This window comes from Ursus arctos, unplaced genomic scaffold, assembly GCF_023065955.2.
Source record: "Ursus arctos isolate Adak ecotype North America unplaced genomic scaffold, UrsArc2.0 scaffold_10, whole genome shotgun sequence".
In the NCBI taxonomy this organism is placed as follows: domain Eukaryota; kingdom Metazoa; phylum Chordata; class Mammalia; order Carnivora; family Ursidae; genus Ursus; species Ursus arctos.
The window spans coordinates 5171670-5184274 of NW_026622764.1; positions in this window are offsets into that span (position 1 = coordinate 5171670).

Consider the following 12605-nt stretch of genomic DNA (forward strand, 5'->3'; position numbering starts at 1 on the left):
TTACTAAAAAATCCTGGAAAGCTGGCATTTTCTTTTTTTAGGAATAATCTCCTAAAAGCTTTTTCTCATGCAGAAGTACCAACATACTGAAGTCAACATCATTTTTCTTTGCGTTTCCATAGCCCTTCATGGAAAATATTTCTCAACCTGGGAGCGAGTCAAATTTGCACTCTGGAAAAATAAAAGCTAAATCCACCTTAAGTACTATAGAGAAAAAAGTCGGGAGACATATCTCCAAGGAGTAGATCCTGGGCTCAATTAAGAAGCTTCTGAGCCAAAAGAAATGTAACAGGGTGTTTTCTCTCCCCGCAAAGGTGGAAGTACAAGGGGCTCTCCTCTTTGCCGTGTGAGACAATTAAAAGGATTATATTGCAGTAAAAAGTATTAACGAAACCTCACTAATGATGGACGCCCCTTGGCTTTCTAATAATGCCTCAGTCCCTTTTTGGTGAATAAGAAGCACATGGGTGCCTGCCAAAGTGCCCTGTAAGCAATTTCTGACTCCTGGAAAGGTTCTTTTGCATGAGAGGAGAGACAAAAACATGAGCTTTGCCATAGAATTTGGATACATTTAAGAAATCATAGATCTGATGCTGGTGAACTCCTGAAATGCCAACCAATGTTATTAGAAGTTCTGCATCAATAGGAAACAGGGTCCTCTCTTCAATCATTTGAGATCCACATGGGCAACACCTTTGTAACTTGCATTGACATCCGCCAGCTCGCCTGTGATCAAGGAGCCCCAGTTCAACATTGAGTTCCTGAAGCCTAATATTTACCAAATGTGCAGTGTTGATCCCATGCAAGCCTCTTTGCAAGTCAGAAAATGGAGACCACTGGCTTCCTCGAAGCCCCGCACTGACTTGTGATTACGGGGGATACACGGATTCAAGTCTACGCAGTTGCTACTGTGTTTCTCATTCCACAAAGCTGCATCCTGCTGCAGACCTCTTCCAGCAACGTGAAGTCAGTTTGCCCATCTACCACGGTGGCACTTGCCTTAATTTGGGGGTAACCATTTTTAAAAGGCATTTAAGGCATATGCGTAGGTCCCCATAATTAACTGAAAGTGAGGGCCTACCCCTCAGATCTGTGATTATTATTTAAAACACAAAACTTGCAGCATTATTATTTAAAATACAAAATTACCTCAAATTTCAGTTATGCTTTCAGAAATTATGGAAACTTGACTATAGTCATAGACTATACCTATTTTTCCATTAAAACAGTGATTCGCTTAATTGAAAAGGGACAAACTGAATACGCTATGAACTTACTTTTCATGGCTCAATATAAGGTTTGCAAATTCAACAAATTTATCCATGGGATATACTTCCACTGAAAAGCCATTAGCTGTGTATCTTACAGTCAAATTTAACTGGGTCTTCCATATTTTATCTGGCAACCCAGAACAGCATCACAAAACAAAATTCATCACAAACATGAACAGCATTTATGTGATTCCTTTCTGGAATGGCAAAAGGAAAAAAAAAACCTTGCTTTAAGATAGTACTACTGTTTTTAAAACATGATACAAAACTCTTTCTAAGCTGAACCCAGAAGGAACAGCTAAAAAATACAGTGATTCCCCACTGTGGTCCTAGGGTCCACACCTTAGTGTCACCTGTGCGCTGCGAGCCATGCAAATTCTCAGGTCCCACCTAGACCCTCCGAATCACAGATCCGGGTTCTCACAATTCTGATACACAGTCAAGTTTGAGATCCACTGACCAGAGAACTGTTCTGCTCGCATTAATATCGCAAACCAACCAGAAAACACTTACCAACTTAAGAACCTAACTTCTGATTGTTGTTGGTTGTCACTCTTGTTTTCTGGCTTTTGTTTTTTATTATGGATGCCAAGAACTTGAATCCTGTCTTAATTAAACAAGGAGGATATGGATTTGGGGAGAGGGGAGGGGCAGAGAGAGAGTAAGGTTTTGACATCTTGTTTTATACAGCCTTTCATCCAAGGGCTGGCCTGAGATAGTTTCCTGAGCAGCAAGATTATTTATTGACTACAACTTAAAGCCATTTAATCAAATAAGCTCCATTGTAAGGTCAGTTTTGCAGATAGTGGGGCCTCCTTATCTAAACAATGCTTTGTAATGGTTCTTAAGTGGGAGCGGGTAATGAACATTCTGAAGCTGCTGGGGAAAATGCTAGATACAAGGCTTTTTTTTCACACAGGAGTCTGGATCCAAGATGTCAATAAAGAAATGTTGTAGCAAAGATCTTCTAAAGCGTTGGTTGATCTGTGAACTACGGTCCTACACTTAAGAACATTTTCACCTTGGAAGAGTTTGGTTAGGTAATATATTAGCTTAATATCCCTTAATTAACAGGGAACTAAATGTCCATGGGCTCAACATACATATTTCATGTGTCCTAATGATATTAAGTTAGAATTGTATCACGTGATGACAAAAAGGTATCACTTTGCTGGGATCAATGATCTTTTATATCTTTCTGTTTACTTTAAATTTTGGCATGGTCTAAGTTTTTGATCAAATAAGTATAGGTTTTGTTTGTTTTTTAGACAAAGGAATAAGCATAAATTAGCTTTGATGTTATTAACCTCTTTGTCACTATTCCTTTTTGAGTTTTCTCTCTTAGGTTCTAAATGTAGGAAATGACTACTGTTTATACACGATATAATGTCACCCTTTGCAATATAACATTATATCTTCATTCAAAGAGGTCTGATTAAATGTTTCATTAAATATTTATAATGTTAAAGGCATAATACATATAAAGACAAATAAACACAGATGTGTATGACTGTATTTACAATAGAGATGCGTAAATATATATATTACATAGATATCACATCTGTCAACATTTACACAAGATTATAATCATCTAGATGGTGTTGTGGTTTCCTACGCTAAGCATACACCATGGCCACGGAGAAGTGCTCAGGAAATATACTGGCTGCTACCCCAGAAGATCTCAAGAAAATGAGCTGTGGACTATGATGTCAGACAAGGTGCCTTACCAGATCCTGGTGACAAACAGGGATTATAACTGAAGGATGAGCAACTCACACCCATAAAAACTTTTCCAAAAACATAGCATGGCAGAACATTACCCATCACGATTTGAGTTAATAGCAGCCAATTTCCAATACCAGCACTTGAACTAAAACTCGAAAGGTAGGACGTGCATCCTTGACAAGTGGGTCCATGCATGAACTGGCAAGTGATCAGTTCTCCCAGACTTTGTTAATTTCTCCAGGATGAATCCAGTCCTAACCCAAACTCTGCAAATCTTCTCTGGCCCCGTGTCCTCAAGCGTGTGGCACACACGGAAACTTGGCGAGTGATACAGATGACCAGGAAGATGACAATCGGGCACAGAGGCCTAGAGGGGGCTCATCAGGCGCTCGTGCATTGGCAATAAGAGGTGTTTGGGTTAATCTTATTGTGAAACTTGACAAATTTTTAAAAAATGGAACAGTTGCTACTGTGTATAAACCTATGATGTTCACTCGAAAGAAAGAAAGAAAGAAAGAAAGAAAGAAAGAAAGAAAGAAAGAAAAAGAAAGAAAACAAAATATTCCCCTTTAGTTATACACTGACTTTAGCTGAAAGTAATGCGAACGGTAATAAACTGCATCGGTTGGAAAATACAATTCCCTAATTCTATCATTCCCCAAGGCAGAAACAGCTATGACAAATAATTATCTTTGTGCCACTCAAGCATGAAGAGCCCAACATTGTTTTGAAACCTTATTCCCGCTAACTTCAAGGAGAGTCCTCTAAATTCCCTTGATTACGAACATGTTACTCTCTCTTCTAAAGCAGAGGAGAAAGTATTCTAGAGGGTTCAAGTCACATGTGTTTCCTGCAACTCATTTCTTTGTGAAAAGGATTTCATCTGTATGATAAATCACAAATTCATTAATATTTTTTATGGCCCAACAAGTCAAGACATGCTTTTGCAGGTAACATCAAAGCAAAGGAACTTGCTTTATTGTATCAAATGCGCCAATATTTGCAAAAATGATTAGACCTAAAAATGCTTCCGCTGAACAAATAAAGCAAAACTAGAGAAAAAAATCATTTAAAAAGGAACGATTCCAGTATTAGTCCTAATGTTTGATTTGGGTTTAAAAAGTATTCCGGTTGAAATATTCCAATGATGTAAATTACCTTCTTGCTAAACTGAACTGAAAAGCGTACGGTTCATTTCTTTAATGATATAGGGTTTCTATAGATTTTCTCATAGCCCAATTTTTGTAACTAGTGTTCACAGACTACTAGGGTAGTTTGATTAAAAACGCTTACATGACTAAATTCTTCTATTTTACATGGCTAAGTACGTTCTGGATAGTGAGTCATTTTATTTTTGTTCAAGAGAGAATAGTTTGACTATGAAGGGTGAGCAGAAAATTCAATCTTGAGTTGTAAAATGTGGCATGAAATGCTATGAAATTAAGATGTAAATTGCTGCCAAAAGAGATTTTCAAAGAAATAAGAAGGAAAAATGTTCCACTGGACTGAAGTCCTCTCTTCTTAATGTTGACATGGCCGTGTGTCTGGAGAGATGTGTGCCCAGGAGAGACAGTGGTGTGTGGGATGAGTCGGAAATCTGGGCGTGGAGGACAGTGGACCTATGCGCTCCCAGATGCTCAGCTCTCTGGACCAAACCAGATTCATGTTTCTGAGAACTCCAGTTCCATTCAGGGCACTGAATGTGCTGTCAAGCAGGGGCTCCAAACAGACCAAGGTCCCAGGCATGGCAAGGATCACAAAGAACATGAAAATGCTCTTGGATTCTGCAAACTCTGAAGGATCATGTGTAGACAGGAAAAGAGGAGAGAGAGAGAAACCACAGAAAGTCACTTGGAATCTTAGTACGGATGATGATAAAAGAGATTGTGAGGAATTTGTATTTACTCCATTGGATGGTCACTGAAGAGGGCCAGAACGTGTCCCAGTGCAGTGGAGACATGGCGAGAGCTCGCTTGTCAACCAGGGGGAGAAGCTAGAGGAAGAGCAAGGATGTGGGAGACAGTGGAGTGAATCAGGGAAAGGATCAGTGATGTCTGATTCATCTGTTAGTAACAAGCTCCAAACTTCTCCAACGTTCACTCCTTGCTATAAGGAGCTAACAGAATGACCATTTGGGCGACTGGTTAATATCCAATGTGCCATTTATCTGCACAAGGAGACGTCTTTACAAGTTATACATAGAATTTTAACTGGAACTCATTTTTCACATGGGAAAGCTGAAGATCAAGTGATTAAGCACATCCGATTCCAGTCTTAGTACAGTTCCCACCCTCCCCGTGCTGCCACCTGAGGTCTTGTTAGCGACCTGTATGGTCAAAGCCGTGCTTCTCAAGAGTTAACAGCCACCTGGAGATCTGTTAAAATGTGCTCAACCTGGGGCCTGCACTGAGACTCTGCATCGAACAGGCTCCCAGGTATTGACGATGCTGACGGTCCACCAACCACACCTTGAGTCCTGAACGAAGTATTAAAATGCTTTCTTTTTGCACCATGTATCACAGGGAAAGTGGTTGGAAGGTAGGCAGAAATAAATCCACTATGCATAAAAGTAGGATCTTCATTAAAAATAGTAATGATAATAATAATGCCTCACATTTACTTAGCGTACTATACAGTGCACGAAGTTCTTTTAGAAGATCAGCTCGTTTGCCACTTTCCAAATTATCTATATATTCAACCACTATCATCTAACATGTGTGTGTAAAATTGAGATCATTTATATATTTATTTTCCTTAAAATTTTTTATTCAGAATGACATGTAGTGAAGACTAAAACTTTCGAAGAGTTGACTGTCTATAATGAAAATTTTTAGGTCCTTCTGGATTATATGGGAAATAAGTGAAATTGCATTCCCGAAATGCCTGGGTGGCTCAGTCGGTTAAGAGTCTGCCTTTGGCTCAGGTCATGATCCCAGGGTCTTAGGATCAAGTCCCACATCAGGCTCCTTGCTCAGCGGGAGTCTGCTTCTCTCTCTGTAGCTCCCCCTGCTTGTGCTCTCTCTCTCTGACAAATAAATAAATAAAATCTTAAAAAAAAAAAAAAAAGAACATCCCCAATGGCCACGTTGCCTTAAAATCAGAACTCCAACAAAAGGATGTGAATTCGAAGCCTTTTGCCTACGTATATCTGCCAACGTATGTGGATTTTTCCATAGTCGCGTTTCTTAGTGAGAAGAAGTAGGTTGCAAGAATAGAAATTGCCATTTAAGAATTTCCCCCCCTCAGAGCATTTACATCGGTTATTTCCATACAGATTTTTCTAAGAGTCATGTCCAGATAACAAAAGTATTGAAGAGGAGAATTGAGATTTTTTTTTTAATTGTGTACCAGATTTCTCTCCCATAAGATGGATCAAGAAATACATGTAAGAGTCCAACTGACCAACACAAAAATTCAACAGACATTGCATATTTTTTATTTTTTAAGGAAAAGTCAAGTCTACCTAAGGAATGAGGAAGCATGAAGAAGGGCCAATCTTTTCAAATCTTTTTTCCCAAAAGAAAGCATAATAAATCTCAATCTTTAGCCCCTGCTGCTTAGTCTGTGAAACATGGGCAGCACAGGGGAGGAGGAAGGGGGAGCAGGCCACGCAGACTGGCTCAGGAAGCTTCTCTGCTGCCTGGGGCGCACGTCTAGCTGGGCTGGGATCCTGGTGATGAGGGCTTCTCAGCTCTTTCAAGTTTCATCTGCTTCCTCTCTTCTCTGACCACAGTAAATGGGATTCCCAGAGCATAGATACTTACATTTGATTATTTAAAACACCGTAAATGTACCTTTTGATCTCTTCCTTCCCTGATTGGACCAATTCTAACTCTACTAAAGGGTCCAGGGAAAATAGAAAAATGGGGCAGAAGGAGGCTCAGCAAAACATGGAAGGTGCAGGTACCAGTGAGGGGGCTCTGTCTCTGTTGTGAATGTGACAAGTTCATGAACTGGATGCAGAAGTCTTTCACTTTCTCTTGATTTTCTAAGCCCTTCGGTTCTCAGGTATCTACCCCAAGGATGGTTGGGTCAGCTTTCTGTCCCCACGGGTCCAAAGTTGAAATGCATTTTTTTTTAAACTCTTGGGTCAAAATGTAGAAGATAGTGTGATATCATTTTCAACTCATGTAAATCCATGAAAGAGAACACTTTGGTCTGGAACATCTCGTTTTTGTGCAAAATGTGTCCAAGGTGAATAGATAAACTGGTAGCTGCCTGGCTTGGGATTGAAGAGGCTGCTGATGCTGTGTACTTGTCTGGGGTCATAGTTCCATGCCTTCCTGGTGTCCCAAAGAACAGCAAAACATCCAATTTAAATATTATGTAACTTTTTTTTTTTAAATGCGGGCAAGGGACCTTGAAAATCACTAAGTTGTTAAAAATGTGGGGGCACCTGGGTGGCGCAGTCGTTAAGTGTCTGCCTTCTGCTCAGGGTGTGATCGTGGCGTTTTGGGATCGAGCCCCACATCAGGTTCCTCCACTAGGAGCCTGCTTCTTCATCTCCCACTCCCCCTGCTTGTGTTCCCTCTCTCGCTGGCTGTCTATGTCAAATAAATAAATAAAATCTTTTAAAAAAAAATGTGGATGTGTAGCATGCCAGGGAGCATGGAAAGAGCTCATAATTGAGACCCCATGGGTTTCGTTTTGCCTCTTCCCCAAATCTACAGGTGACTCCTGGCAGACCATCATTTCCTCATTTCTTCCGGAGAACAGCCCCCGTGGGCCCCGTGATGGGAAGTCAGCTCTTTTTATAAAGGGAAACCAGACCAGACATACAGCTCCCCCATCTCACTCCTGATACTTGCAAACTGTAGCAAAAAGAAAGGGAACCAAAAGGTATGAATGAACGGTCCACCTCCACTATCCAGTGAGTGGCCATACAGGTGACTGTGAACAACAACAAAACAGTCCAAAGCACCAGCACAGACCAGTACAGTAAGGGTTATGAATGTTTTGTAGATATATTGGCCCATGTGCTGTACGCTTTAATCTTTCTAGTTCTGGGCTTTAGTGTCCCCACTTCTTGTATGTGTACACAGACTGCTGTTAAACTTTCAAGTCATGACATGCTCCCCCGACCGGACCCCCCAAAAGGTAAAGAATTAACTGAGGCAGTAATTCATCAAGAACCGGTGGACGAAAATCTTCAGTAAGGAGTACACAGGGGAGTCGATACTATGCAGGACATAAGTAATTCTTTTCCAAAAAAGTTGTTTGGAAACCAAAACACATTTTTCCATAGGATCTTTTCACTCATGATGGAACCCTGAGATGTCAACTCTGTTAAAAATCTAACTGGATTAGAGCCCTGTGAGTACTGCCCCATCTAACCAGCGTTTGAGAGAAACGCGTTCCGATTTCCGACCTGGCGCTGCGGGGGCGGGAGCCAGCAAGGTGTCCCCTGACTGAGCACCACCCCCGGGAGCCAAGGAGGCTGGGGGCAGCGGGGCGCTCGGACCAGGCTGGGAACAGTCATGGGGCGCGGGGTGCATCTCGGCCACCATCGCAGCTCAGTTTTACCCTCACAGAGTCTCTCTTCCTCTCCCTCCCTCCCGCCCCATCATCCCTTCTACACAGCGAATCCCTGGGGACACAGTCCTGAGCCATCTGCGCCCTTCGCTTCTCAGCTCTCTGGAAACCTGACCCCCTCCCCTAAGTTCAGAGGCCCCGCCCTCTCCTGGTAACGGTGACTATAAAATGGAAAGCAACAACAAAATACTATTCAATAAATAGCAGTTGTTACGGACATTAATTTTTAAATTAGTAAGTTGTTATTTCCTATATTTTGTAATTTTAAACACCTCTTCCATGTTTTCTTAAGACAAACATGTTCCCAAACTAAATCAGCTGAACCCTCTAATGACCCTAAGGTGGAGAAAAAACAGATATACCAAATCTAGCTTCGTCACCCAGGCCTGACAAGTACCCCATGAAGTGTTTTCCTATTCTCCTTGACCCCTGAAGTAAGATTCCAATAGCTTCACCTAGCTAGCCTGCCTCGATTTCGTTGTCCTCAGCCATCCCCGCTGCTCCTTCTCACGTCGGTAGAGATACCTCTGTAAAACTACAACGAGTTATGATATATTGACATAAATGTTAATTGTGTTGGTAGAAATTCTATTCCTGCATACTCAGTCTCTCTCTCAGGCAAGCCCTGAGCAGGGAGGATAATTTCAGACGGCATGAAACTTCTTATAGTCATACTACAGACCTTTGTATGGGAAGGCTTCTTGCTGCCTGACCAGCTGCTTTGGAGGACAAGGCCAGGTCCCCAGAGCTGTTGGAGGACTCCGGCCAGGCATGGGTTGGTGTATAGCTCCCTCTAACCTAAGAGACCCCCGGATTCCGCTCTAGACCAACACAGCTTCATGGGGGCACTCCTACCGATATCTCTGGACATTTTCAACTTTTGCCTTTTACTTCACAAGATGATTCACACACCAAAAAAAAAGCTCTATTTTTAAAATTTTACCCTTTCCTTGCTTTCAAGAGCATGTTAAGTTACAAAGATGCGTACAACATAACAAAACAAAATTAATCGATATAAGTCATGAAAATCTTAAAGTAACATAAAACGTTGAAACGTGAAATGGGATCTGGAGTGAAGTCAGATTGCAAAATGCTTGCCGTAAATTTCCTGCACCTCCCTGGCTCTGGACCACAAACGAGGACCAAAGTGTCTAGAGAGAGCAGATGCAGGAATTGCCCTGCCCTGAAGTTACAAGCAAAGCAGCTTCTCGAAAGGACCACAGGTCTCTAATATTAAAAACCGCAGAAATCTCTCCTGTGGGTTTCATGGGATGAACACAATTCTGTGAATAACAATGACTTGAAGGACAACAAGCTTTCACAGCTGATCTTCATTAACTCATTTGAGAGATACACTCGCATGTTACAATAAAGGTGATGGTCTAAAGCAAACCAGCGTCCATATTTATAGTGTCCTGTCTTCCTAGAATACAGTGATCGGTCATGCAGCTCTTTGACAATGTACATCACGCTTTGTGATGTATGAATGAAAGACACCTTCCTTGCAGAAATAAACACAATCGAAGCATATTTTCCACATGCCACATCCTTGCATTCTCATTTTTTGATATGGGAAAAGGAATGCAAAGATGTGGCATGTGAAAAACATACCTCAGCTGCATTTATTTCTGCAACTAAGGTGTCTCTCATTCGTATATCAAAAAAGTAGTTTTTGGGGTGTCTGGGTGGCTCAGTTGATGAAGCGTGTGACTTCAGCTCAGATCATGATCCCAGGGTCCTGGGATCGAGTCCCGCATCAGGCTCTCTGCTCAGAGGGGAGCCTGCTTCTCCTCTCCCTCTGCTGCTCCCCCTGCTTGTGCTCTCTCTCTCTGTCAAATAAAATCTTTTTTAAAAGTGTAATTTTTAAAGCACTTCATCTGAATTTCAGAATTCCTTTAAAACATCTTATCCACCAATTGATTTGATTTTAAAAACAACTTCCGTTGAAAAAGATGGCGTTGATATTTTTTTTCCTTTCACATACAAAAATATTTATAACAAATACTATCAAGATGACCTCCTGTTGCCCCACTGGCTTCATGGCAGTATAATAATGAAGGAATTCAAGAAGCAGATTCTAAATTAATCGGCAATTTGAACTTTGAATGATCATTGCTTTGTGCCTGTTTGGGAAACACGATTGCTGGATTTAGAGACGGATAAAGACAAACCGTTCTGCTCTGACAAACCATTCTTCTGAGAAAATTGAACTGTTCTTTTCCCAACGGGGTAATGATACCTAATCCATCGAGATGTAAAAACTCTATTAAAAAGGCCTCTTTAAGGAGCACTCGGTCAGCTGGTTAGAGAAAGTGAGCAGTGTTCTTAACGGAAGATAAACGGTTGCCCTGCAGGGTTTTATCTGTCATACTAATCTCCAAAAGCGTCTCACATAAAACTAGAGTTAAAAAGACTGTCAAGGCGGGCCGCCCCACTCCATAAACGAGTATCTGGAGCTTAGCTCCCGAGCCCTGCACATGCGAAATGTTTAAAATATTTGGAAGAAAGCTTTTCCCTCTACATTAGTCCAGGCATACTCAGTGAACCCGATGTGAGATAATCCAAAACAATTCAGGTTCAACAAAGGTTGGGAAAATATTGTAGTAGACATAAAGCTTTGATGGAGCGCTTCTCTGATCTAAAGATTATAAAACACCGTTTCTAATCTGACAAATTTTGAGCCACAAAGCACAGTATCTAAACATTCCTCTTTTGTCATAACAGTTTAATCCCTTAAGAATGTGATTTAAACCACTGGGGAGCAAAGGTTACCATGAGATTTGTATGAAAGAGGAAAACTGCCTTAGACACCTTGCTAGAAGTATGCGAGGGTCATTAAATTCTAGAACAATTGGCTTTGCCAGGTCACCTTCGGTTCAAGATGTGCGGAATGTCCCCTTTTCCCCTTGCAATTAGGTAAAAGGTGAAACAGGTCTCTTCTCTCCCTCTGTGTGGTTTTACTTACTGTCTACCTTTCCATTTCCTTTTTTTTTTTAATTTGAAGTTGAAATTTCCTTGGTGACTCTAAGCAAGTGTCTGTACATTCTCCCAATAGCCACGATGCAATTCTCTAAAAATGCTGCCAAGTTGCAATTAGGTGCTTTCCATGCATAGAGGTTTTCCCCCAAACGAGTATAGAGTATTTAACCAGTAATGCCAAATGTGAACCACAGGGATGGCCGTCGATTGTGACAAAATGAATACGGTCGTTTTTCACGTGGGGCCAAATGAGTTTAAAATACTCCCTGTGACCAAATGCGCTTCCTCGTTCCCTCTGATGGAAGAGAGTTGATGCCTCTGAACCCAGGAAGATAAAAGCATATTCGCCACAGTTACCTTACCTTTCTCCAGCTACTAAGATAGCTAGAGCTGGGGTCTCCGGATGCTAAATATTTGACTGTCCATTGATCATTAGGAACTTGGGCATGGTTGATGCGTCCCCATGGGTTGAGTGTCCCGCTTCGGGATTCCAACAGAAATAGATTAGTGACGACGTGCGCGCGTGGGCGGCAAAGGCACAGTAGAAGTGATGTTCGGTATTTCAATTAAAGATGCCTAGTGCACCTCTACTGCACCTATCACTTCTTGCTGCCGGAGGGGGAAAGAAGGCTGGCTAGAGCGGAGGGATTTCGAGCTTCATTCAGTAAATGCTGCTTCCCAGCGCCCACCGCTCCAGATGGTTTGGAAAGCCTAGAAAACATGCATTCTATTTCTCCCAGAAGTGCAGACTTAGGAGGAATCTTGCAAAATCATCTGCTCCAAGGAGCCAGATTTATGTATGTAAATGTCTAGATGCTTCAGGAAACAGATATTCTTTTCTTAAATATTTTATAAGCAAATTAACCCATAAACCGAGCTTGCCAGAGGAATAATTTGACATCTATTTCTCAGGAATAGGTACCAGAAGACACAGACGCATAAGACTTGAGTCTGAGGTCCCTCTGCTTCAGGTTCTTGTCACTGCAGAAATACCAAACCACCTTGAAATGACATGTCAAAACAACAGGCCTCCTTGAAGGTCCAAGCCCGTCATCAGGGTGATGCAGTGAGATTAATGGAAATCTAAGAAGAGTTCTG